The 18,387-nt window shown below is 39.5% G+C and overlaps 1 pseudogene; it reads left to right on the top strand.

Moving 5' to 3' along the window:
• Window positions 1-3,183: 3,183 nt before the first annotated feature.
• LOC143679564 (protein SDA1 homolog) lies at window positions 3,184-18,187 on the top strand (annotated as a pseudogene).
• The last annotated feature ends 200 nt before the right edge of the window (window positions 18,188-18,387 follow it).

The raw sequence follows: 18,387 nt of genomic DNA on the forward strand, positions 1-18,387 counted from the left end.
GGAAAAAAAATGAGTGAACAATATAATGAACTCAATAAATGAAATAAAAAATTTCCTAGAGGATTTCAACAGCACATAGGAACTTGAAGAAGGAAGAATCAGTGATCTTGAATACAAGACAACTGAAACATTCACAGTGAGGAACAGAAAGAAAAATAATTTTTAAAAAGTAAACAGAGCATAGAAGACATGTGAGATACCATAAAACTTAACAATATATGCATTTCAGGAGTGCCAGAAGGAAAAGAAAGAAAGAAAGAAAGAAAGGGGCAGAAGGGATAGTCAATGAAATAATTGCAGAAAACTTCTTAAATTAAATGAAAGACGTGAATATGCACATTTAAGAGCCCAACAAACCCCAAACAGGATGAACTCAAAGTGAACCATGCCCAGATACATAGTAATCAAGCTGTTCAATGTCAAGGACTAGGAGAGAGTTCTGAAAGCTAGAAAAGAAAAAATAATATTATGTACAAGATAATCCCAATAAGATTAAATGCTGATTCCTCATCAGAAACCATGGAGGCAAGAAGACAGTGGGACTAAATACATAAAGTGCTGAAAGAAAATAATTACCAACCAAGAATCTTATATCCAGCAAGACTGTCTTTGAAAATGAGGGAGAAATTAGACATTCCCAGAAAAACAAAAGCTAAGTGACTTCATTACCACTAGAGTTGCCCTACAAGGAATGCAAAATGGTGTTATTCAGATTGAAAGGAAAGGACACTAGACAGTGGATCAAAGCAGCAGAAAGAAATAAAGACCTCCAGTAGAGGCAACCATGTGGGTAATTATAATTGCCAGTACCATTATATTTTTTTGTGTGTACCACACATTTTACTTCTCACAATTTCTAAAATGCAAATACATAAAAAGTGATGATAAACCTATGTTTTTTGACAAGCAATGTATAACGATATAATGTGTACCAAGTACAACAAAAAGGTTGGGGGCAGAGAAGGGTACAAGAACAGTGTATGTGTATGCTATTGAAGTTAATTTGGCATCAAATCAAATATGATTGTTATAGATTTAGGATGTTAAATACAAATTCCATGGAAACCACAAAGAAAATATATGAAAAATAGATACAGAAAGATTTGAGAAGACACTCAATATAGTACAACATGAAAAATAAAACAAATATAAATGTAGAGATTAATGGAAGAATTGAGGGACAATGCATACAACTTACAAAGACTAAATAACAAAATATCAGAAGTATGTCCTGCATTATCATTAGTGACTTTAAATGCAATTGGATTAAACTTTTAAGTCAAAAGACAGAGGTTGACAAAATGGAGAAAAATAATAATAATAATAATAATAATAATAATAAACATGACCTAACCATATTCTGACTGCAAGAGATGCACCTTAAACTCAAACACACATAGGTTGAAAGTGAAAGAATGGAAACAAATGTACAATGCAAATAGTAATCAAAAAGAGAGCTGGGGTAACTACACCAACATCAGATAAAAGAGACATTTAAGTCAAAAACATTAGGAGGGATAAAGAAGGTCACAATATTCTGTGAAAGGGATCAATTTGACAAGAAGATGTAATAATTATAAATATTTATGTACCTAATTGCAGAAACCCAAAATATATGAAGCAAATATTGACAGATATGAAGGGAGAAATAGATGGTTCTCCTTTAATAGTAGGAGACTTCAATACACCACTTTCAATAATGGATAGAACATTTAGAGAGATGATTAATAAGGAAATAGAAGACTTGAATGATTCTATAAACCAACTAGACCTAACAGACATATCTAGAACACTTTGCCCAACAGTAGTAGAATATACATTCTTTCTAGTATACTTGGATCATTCTCCAAGACAGACCATTCATTAAGCTTCAAAACAAGTCCCACTAAATTAAAAAATAGTGAAATCATACAATATATATTCTCTGATGACAATGGAATGAAGCTAGTAATCAATAACAGAAGGAGAAGTGGAAAAATTCATAAGTATGTGGATATTAAACCACACAGTCTTAAACAACCAATGGGTCAAAGGAGAAATGAAAAGGAACATTAGGATCTTGAGCTGAATGAAAATAAAGAAACAACAAACCAAAACTTACTACAAAGCCACAGTAATAAGCAAACAAACAAACAAACATGATATTTGCACAAGGACAGACATAGACCAATGGAATCAAATTGAGAGTTCAAAAATAAACAAAAATAAATTAATAAATAAACTGATTTTTGACAAGCATGTCAAGTCCACTCAATTGGGAAGGAATAGCCTCTTCAACAAATGGTGCTGGGCAGACTCTACATGCAAAAGAATGAAGGTGGACCCTTCCATCATATACAAAAATTAACTAAAAATGGATTAAAGACCCAAATATAAGGACTAAATGTTCTAGTTTGCTAGTTGCCAGAATGCAACACACCAGAGACAGATTGGCTTCCAATAAAAGGGATTTATTTAGCTAAAAACATATAGTTCTTCAGAGGAAAGGCAGCTAACTTTCAACTGAGGTTCTTTCTTACATGGGAAGTCACAGGGTGATCTCTGCTGGCCTTCTCTCCAGGCCTCTGGGTTCCAAAAACTTTCCCCGGGCTGATTCCTTTCTGCATCTCCAAAGGCCTGGGCTGAGCTACGAGTGCTGAGATGAGGTTTGCTGAGCTGCTTGGCTGTGCTACATTGATCTCTCTCATTTAAGCACCAGCCAATTAAGTCAAATGTCATTCATTGCAGCAGGCATGCCTCCTAGCCGACTGCAGATGTAATCAGCAACAGATGAGGTTCACATGCCATTGGCTCATTGCCACAGCAACAGAACTAGCCACCTTCACCTAGCCAGGTTGACACCTGAATCTAACTACCACACCAAAGAATAAAACTCCCAGAAGAAAACATAGGAAAATATCTTTAGGACTTTGTGTTAGGTAATGGTTTCTTTGGCTTTACATCAAAAGCTTGAGCAACAAAATAAAGAATAGGGACCTCATCAAAATAAAAAAATTATGTGCATCAAAAGACATTATTATGCTCTTTGAAAATTAAGATAGCTTCACCTATCAAGTGTCCCACATGCTGTTTTTGGTTGTACCATATGCACCATTCCAAGCTGCAACTGAGGAGGCTTGTCTGTGATGTGGGATTTCTGAGACCTGTTCACTGCCGAGTCAGTCTGTAGTAGTCAGCGTGTTCAGCAATAAGAACAACAAGCTGCCCAACAACCTGCTACAGTTGCAGAATCTGCTCAAGCGGGACCTACTGGCCTAAATTGAGGAGTTTCTATAGCAGTATAATCACTACAAATCCAATGTAGAGATTTTCAAATTACAACCAAATAAACCCAGCAAAGAACTGGGAGAGCTAGTGATGCTTATGGCACAGATTGGTCATTGCTATCCAGAACATCTAAGTAACTTTCCTCAATAGCTGAAAGATTTGCTCTCTTACAATTACATTGTCTTGGATCCAGATCTGCAAATGACATTTTGCAAATCTTTAATCTTGCTGAGAAAAAACAGTCTCATCAATCCATCAAGTTTGCTAGCGCTCTTCTTTGAACTTCTGCATTGCCATGATAAACTTCTTTGAAAAACTTTATACACTCATATTGTGACTGATATCAAGAATATAAGTACAAAACCCAAGTATAAATAGAAAGGTGAATTTGGTATTCACAGATGTTCTAGTTTGCTAGCTGCTGGAATGCAATATACCAGAAATGGAATGGCTTTTAAAAAGGGGAATTTAATGAGTTGCTAGTTTACAGTTCTAAGGCCGAGATAATGTCCCAATCAAAACAAGTCTATAGAAATGTCCAATTTAAGGCATCTGGGGAAAGATACCTTGGTTCAAGAAGGCCGATGAAGTTCAGCGTTTCTCTCTCAGCTGGAAGGGCACGTGGCGAACATGGCAGCATCTGCTGGCTTTCACGTGGCTCTACCAAAAAGGGACTGTCTCCAAAATGTTTCCTCTTTTAAAGGATTCCAGCAAGCAGCTTCCACCTTCAGTGGGTGGAGACACACCTCCATGGAAATCATCTAACCAAAAGTTACCACCCACAATTGGGTGGGTCACATCTTCATGGAAACAATCATAATGCTCCCACCCAGCAATATTGAATGTGGATCAAAGGGCATGGCTTTCCTGGGATCCACCACAGATTCAGACGGGCACAGCAGAATTTCATGTACATCATGTTAAGAGACAGTAGTGCAACTGCAGCCAAAATATCTTTAGTTATGATGATTGAACTCTGCAGAAGAAACATCTGGAAAGATGCCAAAACTGTCAATGTTAGCACAATTGCATGTTTCTACAAAGTCACCAAGATATAGTTGCTGCTTTGATACTCTTCCTAGGGAAAGATGAAGAGGAGAAACAGAACATGATTCAAAATCCAAATATGAAAGACCAACAACAGCAAGAGACCTACTAGTGCAGTATTCCACAGGGAAGAAAAGCTCCAAACACAAGAAAAGGTTGGAAAAGGTGATGAAAGTGCTCAAGAAACAGAAGAAGAAAAAGCCAAAGTGTTTAACTTTTTAGCTATTCACTTGATTCATGATCCCCAAGATTTTGCAGAAAAACTACTAAAGCAACTAGAGACCTCTAAGGAAAGATTTGAAGTGAAGATGATGCACATGAATCTTATCTCCAGACTGGTAGGAGTTCATGATCCTTTTTTCCTTAGCATCTATCCTTTGTGCAGAGGTTTCTGCAGCCCCACCAAAAAGAAGTAACAAAGATCCTTCTGTTTGCTGCACAAGCATCTCATTATCTGATACCCCACAGATCAGTCATTGCTCATGAATGTGGCCACTAATTTTGTTACCAACAAGAACACTGGGGAAGTTGTGACAGTAGGAATTAATGTATAAAACAGATTACAGGAGTTCCAGGATGATGGCTGAATAGAGTAGCTCGAGATCAGCCCTGCTCCACAGAAAAGATAGAGAAGAGACAAGTGGGGGACTGAGGTGGCGATTGGAGAGTGGAGCTGACCTGGGAGAGCCCTGTGCAGCAAACAGGGCAGCACTGCTTACAGAGGCTGAAGAACTGAGAGGCAGAAAGCTAGAGTCTGGTGCAGAGGCACAGAGCCTGCAGGAGTACATGGACGGGAGCCAGTGACTAGGAAGTAAGGAGACTGTGTTCCTTGGGTATGCTACCCTCACCATCGCAGCCCTGTGACCAGCAACTCACCCCACACCCCCTGCACCCGAACCCCATCACCCGTTCCCATTCCCTGCGCTCCAGGTGCCCCCACCCGACCAGCCCCTAGTGCATGTACCAGCCCCACACCCCCACACCATGTGCAGCCCAACCCACCTCTCCTGCACCCCTCCCAAGCATTACCTCCCCCTCCTTGTTTTCTGCAGGCTTTTGCCAGCACATAAAGGCTGCAGGCACTAACCTCCATACCCAGGTTACCCCAGCCCCCCTGCCCATAGTGTCGCACAGCCTTACCCTGCCCATCTCCCACCCCCATCCCTGAGCTCAGGGCATCAGTTTTTGGCCCTCCTAGACCCACGCATGCACATGGGACCCCAATCATGACATTCAGCTCTGAGAACCTCAGTTTACAGCAGTCCTAGAACTGCACATGTGTATGACCCTCAGCCACACTTCCCAACTCTGAGAAAGTGCTGACCTGGGCAGCTGGATCACATCTGCCCCCAATCCACAAAGGCATACCACTGACCTGCTGCCACAGCTCTACACACGTGCACAAAGGGCCCCGTGCCTTAGACCAGCACACACTAGGGTTATGACCCCCAAACCAGTGCACCCGGACAGCTACATCCTCCCTGGTCACTGGGTGCCCACATTTACAAGCATCAGCTTAACATGTGCAAATGGCATCTATACCTGCCTATACCTGTCCTCGAACATATCACCACACTTAGTGCCTCACCCCATGAACTGCTCCCTGCTGTACCTCCATCCTGCAAACACAAGGCCTTAGATAACTGAAAGAAATCAACTCCCAAAGTAAATCTATCAAGATATTTACATGCCACAAAGACAGGAGAAGATCACTAAGCATATCACAATGCAGACAGATATAGCCCTGTCTAATGACCAAATTGAAACACCAGAAGAGACACAGGCATTGGAATAACTAATCAAAGATGCTCACACAACTCTACTTAAAAAAATAAGTGGGATGGCAAATGACATAAAGGAGATCAAGAAGACAGTAGAAGAGCACAAAGAGGAATTTGAAAGAATAAATAAAAAAAAGCAGATATCACAGAGTTTAAAGACTCTGTTGACCAAATTAAAAACATACTGGATGCACACAACACCATATTTGAAGAGACAGAAGAAAGAATAAGTGATATAGAGGACAGAATAACTGACTTCGAAGACTCAAAACAGCAAATGGCAAAAAGATGGAAACACTTGAATTGGATCTCAGGGAAACGACAGACAAAACAAAGCACACAAATATAAGGATCATTGGTGTCCCAAAAGGAGGAGAGAGGAATAAAGGATTAGGAAGAGTAGTTGAGGATATAATGGGGGGAAACTTCCCAACCCTTATAAAGGACATAAATAAACGATGTCAAAGAAGCCCGACAAACTCCAAACAGAACAAATCCAAATAGGCCGTCCCCAAGACACATACTAATCAGTCTGTAAAATGTTGAAGAGAAGCAGAAAATCCTGAAAGCAGCAAGAGAAAAGCAATCTACTACATACAAGGGAAACCAAATAAGACTGAGTTCAGACTACTCAACCAGCACTATGGAGGCGAGAAGGCAGTGGTATGATATATTCAAGATCCTGAGAGATTCCCCCCTCTCTTTCTCCGCCGGCCCGCCGCGCGGCGCCCACGCCCCGCAGCAGCCGAGCCGCCCGACCTCCTTCCCCCCTCTCTTTCTCCGCCGGCCCGCCACGCGGCGCCCACGCCCCGCAGCAGCCGAGCCGCCCGACCTCCTTCCCCCCTCTCTTTCTCCGCCGGCCCGCCGTGCGGCGCCCACGCCCCGCAGCAGCCGAGCCGCCCGACCTCCTTCCCCCCTCTTTCTCCGCCGGCCCGCCGCACGGCGCCCACGCCCCGCAGCAGCCGAGCCGCCCGACCTCCTTCCCCCCCCTCCTCCCCCTCCTGCTCCGGCTGCTCTCCAACCACCACGGTGCCCTCTTCCCCCGCCTTCACCGTGCTCCTCTGCCACCAGCCTCGACAGCCTTGCCGCCCTCACCTTTCCTCCTCCAGAACAACTACTGGGGGAGTGGAGATAATACAGAGCAGCTCCCGGAGCCACGAGGGAGATCAAAGGGACAGCGTACCCCATCCTGGAACGGCTGACTATCTGGGAGAACCAGCTCCGGTGAGATCACCAAGGGGCACGGGCTTTCCTGGGTGGGACGGCAAGCGACCGGAGTCCCTCCCTTCCACCTTCCCAGGCCAGCTGGTAGAATTGGACAGGCGGTCCCCTTAGGCCGCGGCGGCTGGTGCCCCCACCACACGAGGCCCCCCGGAACAACTGAGATAGTTGGGTCGGAAATCCCCAGACTGAGGAGAACAGTGACCGGGGGATCCCTTCCAAACACGTGACTCCCCCGTCGGCTGGGAACAGTGCACTCTCCCGGGCTGCGACAGCTGGCGCCCTCCCGCCACGCTTGGTGCCCCGGGCCGACTAGCTAATTTGGCCGGACGCTCTCCTGTGCTGCGACGGCCGGCGACCCTCCCCGCATTCGGAACCCCAGGCCGGCTGGCATTCTTCCAAGACGCTTCGGCTGCCGAACCTCCCCTACGGCGAGAATTTTCCAGAGTTAAAGGACCTACAGCAACTTTCACTGGTGGAACCCACAGACAAACGTGTGCCATGAGCGCCACCTACTGGGCAGGATAAGAAAAACAGAACCAAGATTGCACAGAAAAATCTTTCAACCTGTGGGGTCGAACACCCGGGGAAATCTGACTAAATGCCCAGACGCCAGCAGAAGATAACGGATCACGCTCAGAAAATTGAACATATGGCCCAGTCAAACGAAGAAACCAATAGTTCAAATGAGATACAGGAGCTGAAACAACTAATGCTGAATATACGAACAGAAATGGAAAACCTCTTCAAAAACGAAATCCATAAATTGAGGGAGGACATGAAGAAGACATGGGCTGAACATAAAGAAGAAATAGAAAAACTGAAAAAACAAATCACAGAACTTATGGAAGTGAAAGATAAAGTAGAAAAGATGGAAAAAACAATGGATACCTACAATGACAGATTTAAAGAAACAGAAGATAGAATTAGTGATTTGGAGGATGAAACATCTGAATTCCAAAAAGAAACAGAAACTATCCGGAAAAGAATGGAAAAATTTGAACAAGGTATCAGGGAACTCAAGGACAATGTGAACCGTACAAATATACGTGTAGTGGGTATCCCAGAAGGAGAAGAGAAGGGAAAAGGAGGAGAAAAACTAATGGAAGAAATTATCACTGAAAATTTCCCAACTCTTATGAAAGACCTAAAATTACAGATCCAAGAAGTGCAGTGCACCCCAAAGAGATTAGACACAAATAGGCGTTCCCCAAGACACTTACTAGTTAGAATGTCAGAGGTCAAAGAGAAAGAGAGGATCTTGAAGGCAGCGAGAGAAAAACAATCCGTCACATACAAGGGAAACCCAATAAGACTATGTGTAGATTTCTCAGCAGAAACCATGGAAGCTAGAAGACAGTGGGATGATATATTTAAGTTACTAAAAGAGAAAAACTGCCAGCCAAGACTCCTATATCCAGCAAAATTGTCCTTCAAAAATGAGGGAGAAATTAAAACATTCTCAGACAAAAAGTCACTAAGAGAATTTGTGACCAAGAGACCAGCTCTGCAAGAAATACTAAAGGAAGCACTAGAGTCAGATACAAAAAGACAGAAGAGAGAGACATGGAGAAAAGTGTAGAAAGAAGGAAAGTCAGATATGATATATATAATACAAAAGGCAAAATGGTAGAGGAAAATATTATCCAAACAGTAATAACTCTAAATGTCAATGGACTGAATTCCCCAATTAAAAGACATAGACTGGCAGAATGGATTAAAAAACAGGATCCTTCTATATGCTGTCTACAGGAAACACATCTTAGACCCAAAGATAAATATAGGTTGAAAGTGAAAGGTTGGGAAAAGATATTTCATGCAAACAACAACCAGAAAAGAGCAGGAGTGGCTATACTAATATCCAACAAATTAGACTTCAAATGTAAAACAGTTAAAAGAGACAAATAAGGACACTATATACTAATAAAAGGAACAATTAAATAAGAAGACATAACAATCATAAATATTTACGCACCGAACCAGAATGCCCCAAAATACGTGAGGAATACACTGCAAACACTGAAAAGGGAAATAGACACATATACCATAATAGTTGGAGACTTCAATTCACCACTCTCATCAATGGACAGAACATCTACACAGAGGATCAATAAAGAAATAGAGAACCTGAATATTACTATAAATGAACTTGACTTAACAGACATTTATAGGACATTACATCCCACAACAGCAGGATACACCTTTTTTTCAAGTGCTCATGGATCATTCTCAAAGATAGACCATATGCTGGGTCACAAAGCAAGTCTTAACAAATTTTAAAATATTGAAATCATACACAACACTTTCTCGGATCATAAAGGAATGAAGTTGGAAATCAATAATAGGCGGAGTGCCAGAAAATTCATAAATACATGGAGGCTCAACAACACACTCTTAAACAACAAGTGGGTCAAAGAAGAAATTGCAAGAGAAATTAGTAAATACCTAGAGGCAAATGAAAATGAAGACACAACATATCAAAACTTATGGGACGCAGCAAAGGCAGTGCTAAGAGGGAAATTTATTGCCCTAAATGCCTTTATCAGAAAAGAAGAAAAGGCAAAAATGCAGGAATTAACTGTCCACTTGGAAGAACTGGAGAAAGAACAGCAAACTAATCCCAAAGCAAGCAAAAGGAAAGAAATAACAAAGATTAAAGCAGAAATAAATGAAATTGAAAACATGAAAATAATAGAGAAAATCAATAAGACCAGAAGTTGGTTCTATGAGAAAATCAACAAGATTGATGGGCCCTTAGCAAGATTGACAAAAAGAAGAAGAGAGAGGATGCAAATAAATAAGATTAGAAATGGAAGAGGAGACATAACTACTGACCTCACAGAAATAAAGGAGGTAATAACAGGATACTATGAACAACTTTACGCTAATAAATACAACAATTTAGAAGAAATGGACAGGTTCCTGGAAAGACATGAACAACCAACTTTGACTCAAGAAGAAATAGACGACCTCAACAAACCAATCACAAGTAAAGAGATTGAATTAGTTATTCAAAAGCTCCCTAAAAAGAAAAGTCCAGGACCAGACGGCTTCACATGTGAATTCTATCAAACATTCCAGAAAGAATTAGTACCTACTCTCCTCAAACTCTTCAACATAATCGAAGTGGAGGGAAAACTACCTAATTCATTCTATGAAGCCAACATCACCCTCATACCAAAACCAGGCAAAGATATTACAAAAAAAGAAAACTACAGACCAATCTCTCTAATGAATACAGATGCAAAAATCCTCAATAAAATTCTAGCAAATCGTATCCAACAACACATTAAAAGAATTATACATCATGACCAAGTAGGATTCATCCCAGGTATGCAAGGATGGTTCAACATAAGAAAATCAATTAATGTAATACACCATATCAACAAATCAAAGCAGAAAAATCACATGATCATCTCAATTGATGCAGAGAAGGCATTTGACAAGATTCAACATCCTTTCCTGCTGAAAACACTTCAAAAGATAGGAATACAAGGGAACTTCCTTAAAATGATAGAGGGAATATATGAAAAACCCACAGCTAATATCATCCTCAATGGGGAAAAATTGAAAACTTTCCCCCTAAGATCAGGAACAAGACAAGGATGTCCACTATCACCACTATTATTCAACATTGTGTTGGAAGTTCTAGCCAGAGCAATTAGGCAAGAAAAAGAAATACAAGGCATCAAAATTGGAAAGGAAGAAGTAAAACTATCACTGTTTGCAGACGATATGATACTATATGTAGAAAACCCAGAAAAATCCACAACAAAATTACTAGAGCTAATAAATGAGTACAGCAAAGTAGCAGGCTACAAGATCAACATTCAAAAATCTGTAGCTTTTCTATACACTAGTAATGAACAAGCTGAGGGGGAAATCAAGAAACGAATCACATTTACAATCGCAACTAAAAGAATAAAATACCTAGGAATAAATTTAACCAAAGAGACAAAAAACCTATATAAAGAAAACTACAAAAAACTGTTAAAAGAAATCACAGAAGACCTAAATAGATGGAAGGGCATACCGTGTTCATGGATTGGAAGACTAAATATAGTTAAGATGTCAATCCTACCTAAATTGATTTACAGATTCAATGCAATACCAATCAAAATCCCAACAACTTATTTTTCAGAAATAGAAAAACCAATAAGCAAATTTATCTGGAAGGGCAGGGTACCCCGAATTGCTAAAAACATCTTGAGGAAAAAAAACGAAGCTGGAGGTCTCGCGCTGCCTGACTTTAAGGCATATTATGAAGCCACAGTGGTCAAAACAGCATGGTATTGGCATAAAGATAGATATATCGACCAATGGAATCGAATAGAGTGCTCAGATATAGACCCTCTCATCTATGGACATTTGATCTTTGATAAGGCAGTCAAGCCAACTCACCTGGGACAGAACAGTGTCTTCAATAAATGGTGCCTAGAGAACTGGATATCCATATGCAAAAGAATGAAAGAAGACCCATCTCTCATACCCTATACAAAAGTTAACTCAAAATGGATCAAAGATCTAAACATTAGGTCTAAGACCATAAAACAGTTAGAGGAAAATGTTGGGAGATATCTTATAGATCTTACAACTGGAGGTGGTTTTATGGACCTTAAACCTAAAGCAAGAACACTGAAGAAGGAAATAAATAAATGGGAGCTCCTCAAAATTAAACACTTTTGTGCATCAGAGAACTTCATCAAGAAAGTAGAAAGACAGCCTACACAATGGGAGACAATATTTGGAAATGACATATCAGATAAAGGTCTAGTATCCAGAATTTATAAAGAGATTATTCAACTCAACAACAAAAAGACAGCCAACCCAATTACAAAATGGGAAAAAGACTTAAACAGACACCTACCAGAAGAAGAAATACGGATGGCCAAGAGGCACATGAAGAGATGCTCAATGTCCCTGGCCATTAGAGAAATGCAAATCAAAACCACAATGAGATATCATCTCACACCCACCAGAATGGCCATTATCAACAAAACAGAAAATGACAAGTGCTGGAGAGGATGCGGAGAAAGAGGCACACTTATTCACTGTTGGTGGGAATGTCAAAGGGTGCAACCACTGTGGAAGGCAGTTTGGCGGTTCCTCAAAAAGCTGAATATAGAATTGCCATACGACCCAGCAATACCATTGCTAGGTATCTACTCAAAGGACTTAAGGGCAAAGACACAAACGGACATTTGCACACCAATGTTTATAGCAGCATTATTTACAATTGCAAAGAGATGGAAACAGCCAAAATCTCCATCAACAGAAGAGTGGCTAAACAAACTGTGGTATATACATACGATGGAATATTATGCAGCTTTAAGACAGAATAAACTTATGAACCATGTAATAACATGGATGGACCTAGAGAATATTATGCTGAGTGAATCCAGCCAAAAACTAAAGGACAAATACTGTATGGTCCCACTGTTGTGAACGGACATTCGAGAATAAACTTGAAATATGTCATTGGTAACAGAGTTCAGCAGGAGTTAGAAACAGGGTAAGACAATGGGTAATTGAAGCTGAAGGGATACAGACTGTGCAACAGGACTAGATACAAAAACTCAAAAATGGACAGCACAATAATACCTAATTGTAAAGTAATCATGTTAAAATACTGAGTGAAGCTGCATCTGAGCTATAGGGTTTTTTTTGTTTTTGTTTGCTTGTTGGTTTGTTTGTTGTTGTTGTTTTTTACTATTACTACTACTTTTATTTCTTTTCTTTATATTAACATTTTATATCTTTTTCTGTTGTGTTGCTAGTTCCTCTAAACCGATGCAAATGTACTAAGAAACAATGATCATGCATCTATGTGATGATGTTAAGAATTACTGAGTGCATATGTAGAATGGTATGATTTCTAAATGTTGTGTTAATTTCTTTTTTTTTTCTTTCCGTTAATAAAAAAATAAAAAAAATAAAAAAAAAGATAATGTTTAACATTAGAATTGAAGAAACTCTGATATCTGTATCTATAGATTTTTTTCCTTCCTTGCTTTAATTTTAAATTGGTTCATGAAACAGACAAACAGGCTTTACAATGATTACGTAGATATTTTATTTAAATATGCCTATGGATAAGCTAACTAAGATATCTGTTTTAGGCAGTGAAGATTTTCATATGTTAATTGTAAAAATATTTGTATCTTCATATTTTCCTGAAGTCAGGAAAATGTTTAGTAACCTAGGTCATTACTATAGCAATGTAGATATTTGTGAGAACTTTCTACTTGATATTTTGACAACCTTCACAGTTTTGACAGCTGATCAAGCTGTATTTAAGTTAGTTTACTGTTTAGAATTTAAGAACTTCGCTATCTGAACTTGTAGATTTTTCCTGTTATCATAAGTTTAAATTGGTTTATGAAACATTGCGCCAACACAGATTTTACAACAATTATATGGATACTTTATTTAAATATGCCTATGGTCAAGCTAACTAAGACATCCATTTTTGGTGGTTCTAAGTGTATTGTTTGTTTTCTTATATAAAAGTCTTTTTTTTTTTTTTTAAAAAAAAAAAAAAAGATCCTGAGAGAGAAAGACTTCAAGCCAAGAATTCTGTATCCAGTCAAACTGTCCTTCAAAACTGAGGGGGAGATTAAAGTTTCACAGACAAAGAAGTCCTGAAAGAATTTGTCAACAAGAGACCGGCCCTACAGGAAATACTAAAAGGAATTCTGCTGGCTGAAAAAAGAGACAGGAGAGGGAGGTCAGGAGGATGGCACAGAATTGAAGAATACCACTAAGGGTAATCTACACAATACAAAGGGAAATAGGGAAAAGAATATATAGATCTGACAAATAAAATAAAAAAGATAAGATGGTGGATTCAAGAAATGACTTTTCAGTAATAACTTTGAATGTTAATGGACTAAACTTACAATTAAAAGATACAGATTGGCTAGATGGATTCAGAAACATAATCCAGCTATATGCTGCTTACGTGAGACTCCTTATAGACACAAGGATACAATAGATTTAAAGTGAAGGGATGGAAAAAGGTTTTCCATGCAAGTTGTACCAAAAAAAAAGCAGGAGTAGCTATACTAATATCTGGCAAATAGACTTTAAATGTAAAGACATCATAAGAGACAATGAAGGACACTATATACTAATTAAAGGGTCAATTCATCAAGAAGATATAACAATTTTAAATCTTTATGCTCCCAATCAAGGAACTTCAAAGTACATGAGACAAATTGGCAAAACTGAAGGAAGCAATAGATGTTTCAACAGTAATAATAGGGGACTTCAATACACTATGCTCCTCTATAGACAGAACAACCAGACAGAACATCAACAAGGAAATAAAGAAGTTAAATAACTTGATAAATGAATTAGACCTAACAGACACATATAAGTCATTGCATCCCAAAACACAAGGTATACATTCTTCTCTGGTGCTCATGGAACATTCTCCAGGATAGATTACATGCTGGGGAACAAAACAGGTCTTTATAAAGTTAAAAACATTGAAATTATTCAAAGCACTTTCTCTGATCACAATGGGATGAAGCTGCATCTCAATAACCACCAAAGAATGAGAACATTCACAAATATAAGGGGATTAAATAATATACTCTTAAGCAATCAGTGGGTCTACTGTATGATTCCACTTTTATGACCAGCATAAAGATATAATCAGAGGCTTATAGTATAGAATATAGGGGACTTAGAGATACATAGAAACTAGAGATGGGTGAACCATTAGCTAATGAGGTTGAACTCCAATGTAAGGGAATAGATAGAAGTGAAGGTGATTCTCTAGTGGTTCTAGAAGTAATATTACCATATTGAAGATGAGCAAGATTGAAAGGGTTGTATAGACCTACATGTTCCACTGACTCACACTAGACATATGAATGAGTTCTCACAAGAATTATTTCAAAGATGGAATTCTTATAGAAAAAGTGCTTAAGTCCAGAGTACAGGGGGAAAACTGCTATTGCATGCTGTGAGCTATGTTCAAAAGGAAACCATCAGCACTACCACAGCAACAGCAGAGGTAAATAATGGGGGGAGAGACAAGAGTTAAGAGGAGGTTTAGATTTCCTGTTTGGTGAGGGTGTGTTTATTGGTTTTTTGTCTCTTTAGATAATGAAATTATCTAAAACTGAGAATGTTGATGGACTGTGGGCTTTGGGCCCTCTACATGATGCCCGATGAATGCAGGCGGCTGAAGGATGCACTGACAGAGAAGTAGATTGGCAAATGATGCTGTATACGTATGAATGAAGGTTGTGCTGCTACAAATAGGAACAGAGTCGTGAGGCATGCAACATGTGAATGAACATGTGGGACATTCGGTGAGACAAAAGAAGCCAGAAACAAAAGAACAAGAATGATATGGTCACCTTTAGAAAATGCTTATAAGAAAACAGGGGCCTAGATTGTAAGCTTTTAGAGCAGACACAGTAAGCCTGGAGTGGTGATTAATATTTCTGGATTTTGAGAGACCTGATATTTAGAGATAAGAACGAAGCTGAACAGGTGGGGGTTAAAGTAATTCAGAACATAGGGGTAAGGAAGACAGTGTCTATATTTTAGAACCACACATACACTTTGAGACCAATGGAAGAAAGGTTTATTTGATCGCAACTGAAATTTTCTGTAGTGCATAATCTAATTCAACCTATCTGTATAGCTCATTTGAACAATTGAAACACAGGGAGCACAGAATAAGAAAGAGGCCATTTGGTCCTGTATAGATTATTGTAATGCCTGGAAACATCCTAGAGTATATTAAGCAGATAATCAAAAAGTATTGGCAAAGTCCCCTGAGGGATGGGAGAAAGAATACGGAACTATTAAACCTTACCATCAGGGAATCCCCTGATACTGTGTCAAACTTTAGGGACACCTAAATCAATAGGTCATGCCCTTGATCACGAGGCTTAGTCTTGTGAAGCTTATGTAGATAGTGGAGAAGCTTACACTACCTATAGGCATGCCTAAGAGTTACTTGTAGAGAACCTCTGTTGTTGCTCAGATGTGGCCTCAGTCTCTCTAAGCCCAACTCTGCAAGTGAAATCATTGCCCTCCCCTCTACATGGGACATGACATCCAGGGGTGAAAGTCTCCCTGGTAACATGGGAGATGACTCCCAGGGATGAATCCAGACCTGGCACTGTGGGATCAACAATTACATTGACCAAAAAGGGGAAAAGAAGTATAACTAATAAAGTATCAGTGGCAGAGAGTTCCAATAGAGTTGAGCTTCAGATAGACCTTGCCACCTATTATAACCTGCCAGTGCCCAACCAGGACCATTCCAGCCAATCCTAAAGAACACCTATGACAATATATAAGATTCCACAAGGGTTCCATGCACTAGAATAACTTTCCAGAAACCTACAACCTCCAGATGGGTCCCTGGTCCACATAAGTCCTGAAACCTAGCCCAGCCTCTCCAGAACATCAGATAGTTCCATGTCCCTACCCCAAATTAATGACAGACCCTTCTAATATGAAAAATTTAGAATGACCATAGCCCAAACCCCCCTAAAGAGAGGTAAGGAAAGATCAAAGGTGATAGTGGAGTTGTACAGAGAGGATGGGATTTGACAAATGAGTGTGAATGCTGAATCATTAAATTGATCTCTTTTGGTCTCTGGTGTTTTGGAGCGGCTGGAAATAAAGGCCTAAAACTGTGTAATAGTGGCCCACATTGGGCTCTGAAATATGTTCTACAACTAATTGTGGTGCTGCGCTTTGAAATTTATAGCTTTTTTGTATATGTTATTTTTCACAAAAAAAGAAGGAAAATAAGTCGATCGTGATGATAAAAAATATTTAAGCCCTCTAGCCTTCTATATTCTGAAAAAGCTAGAAGGAAAAATATAAGAGGATCATATGGTAACCCATGACAAACTCTGGGATCTGTCCTGTAACTACTTGTTGAAGAGTGCTTTGAAAACTATTGCTTTTTTATGTCTTTGCTTTGTACATATGTTATACTATACAATAAAAAAAGTTAAAAAAATCGATTACAGCTCGGTGTCCTCTAGCCATGAATGAAGAACTTCTCCAAGATCTGGTGAAATATAAAACACACCAAGACAAGAATGCGAAGATGTCTGCTAGAACTTTGATTCAGCTCTTCTGAATACTAAATCCTCAAATGTGGCAGAAGAAATTCCAGAGTAAGCCTCAGAAGTCTCAGCTGAAGAAAGACAGCATGAATATGGAGAATTACATGCTAAACATTGCCTTCCAGGAGCAGGCTTTATGAAAGTTGAGAAAGAGGAAGAGAATACTGAAAATGATGACAATGGGTGGGAAAATGCCAGCCTCAGTGAGTGAGGAGGAGGGTGCCAACGGTGAATAAGTACACATGCACCACTCTCCCAAGGAAGAACAAAATCAAACTTCCAGGAAGCTGAACAGCATGCCCATGGGAGACCGGAAAGTCAAAACTGCAGCCGTCAGCACAGTTGGGTTTTAATTCAGGAAGACTTCCAGAAAATCCACATGGAAAGAACTCATAGCTGCCCCTGGGAAAGGCGAAAGGAGGAAATATATCAGAATAGACAGTGATGAGGAACACCAGGGCACATGGGGATATTACTTTCCCTTGGGGATAGTGAACGTCTTCATAAAAAGCCAGAGTCTGACAAGGAGACGAGACTAGCAATTGCAATGGCTGGAAAGACAGACTGTAAAGAATTTGCGAGGAAGAAAGCCAAAATGAATCCATTTTCCAGCTCCATAAATAAAGAGAAGAAAAAAACCAGAAGAATTTTATGATGATGATGTATAGCCAGAAAGTCCAGTCAAAAAATAAACTTTGCTTCAGAGGAAAATGGATAGCGTTACAAGATGCACTTTTGAAAAAGGAAAGAAGAATGAAGTAACTAGCGAGCAAGTTTCCCATTCCTAGGAAAATCTGTATTTGTTTCACTGCTCTGAAAATTAGTAAATCACGAATGTCTGTTTACATTAAAAAGTCCAGAAGCACTTTATTTTGTAAATTACAGGAAAAAATAAAATAACAAGACCTTATCGTGAGGCGGGGCTCGTGGGGGTGGCAATGTGGTCAGATGGCTCTTCCTTG

The sequence above is a fragment of the Tamandua tetradactyla genome, chromosome 4 (genome assembly GCF_023851605.1).
Source record: "Tamandua tetradactyla isolate mTamTet1 chromosome 4, mTamTet1.pri, whole genome shotgun sequence".
NCBI classification, from domain to species: Eukaryota; Metazoa; Chordata; class Mammalia; order Pilosa; family Myrmecophagidae; genus Tamandua; species Tamandua tetradactyla.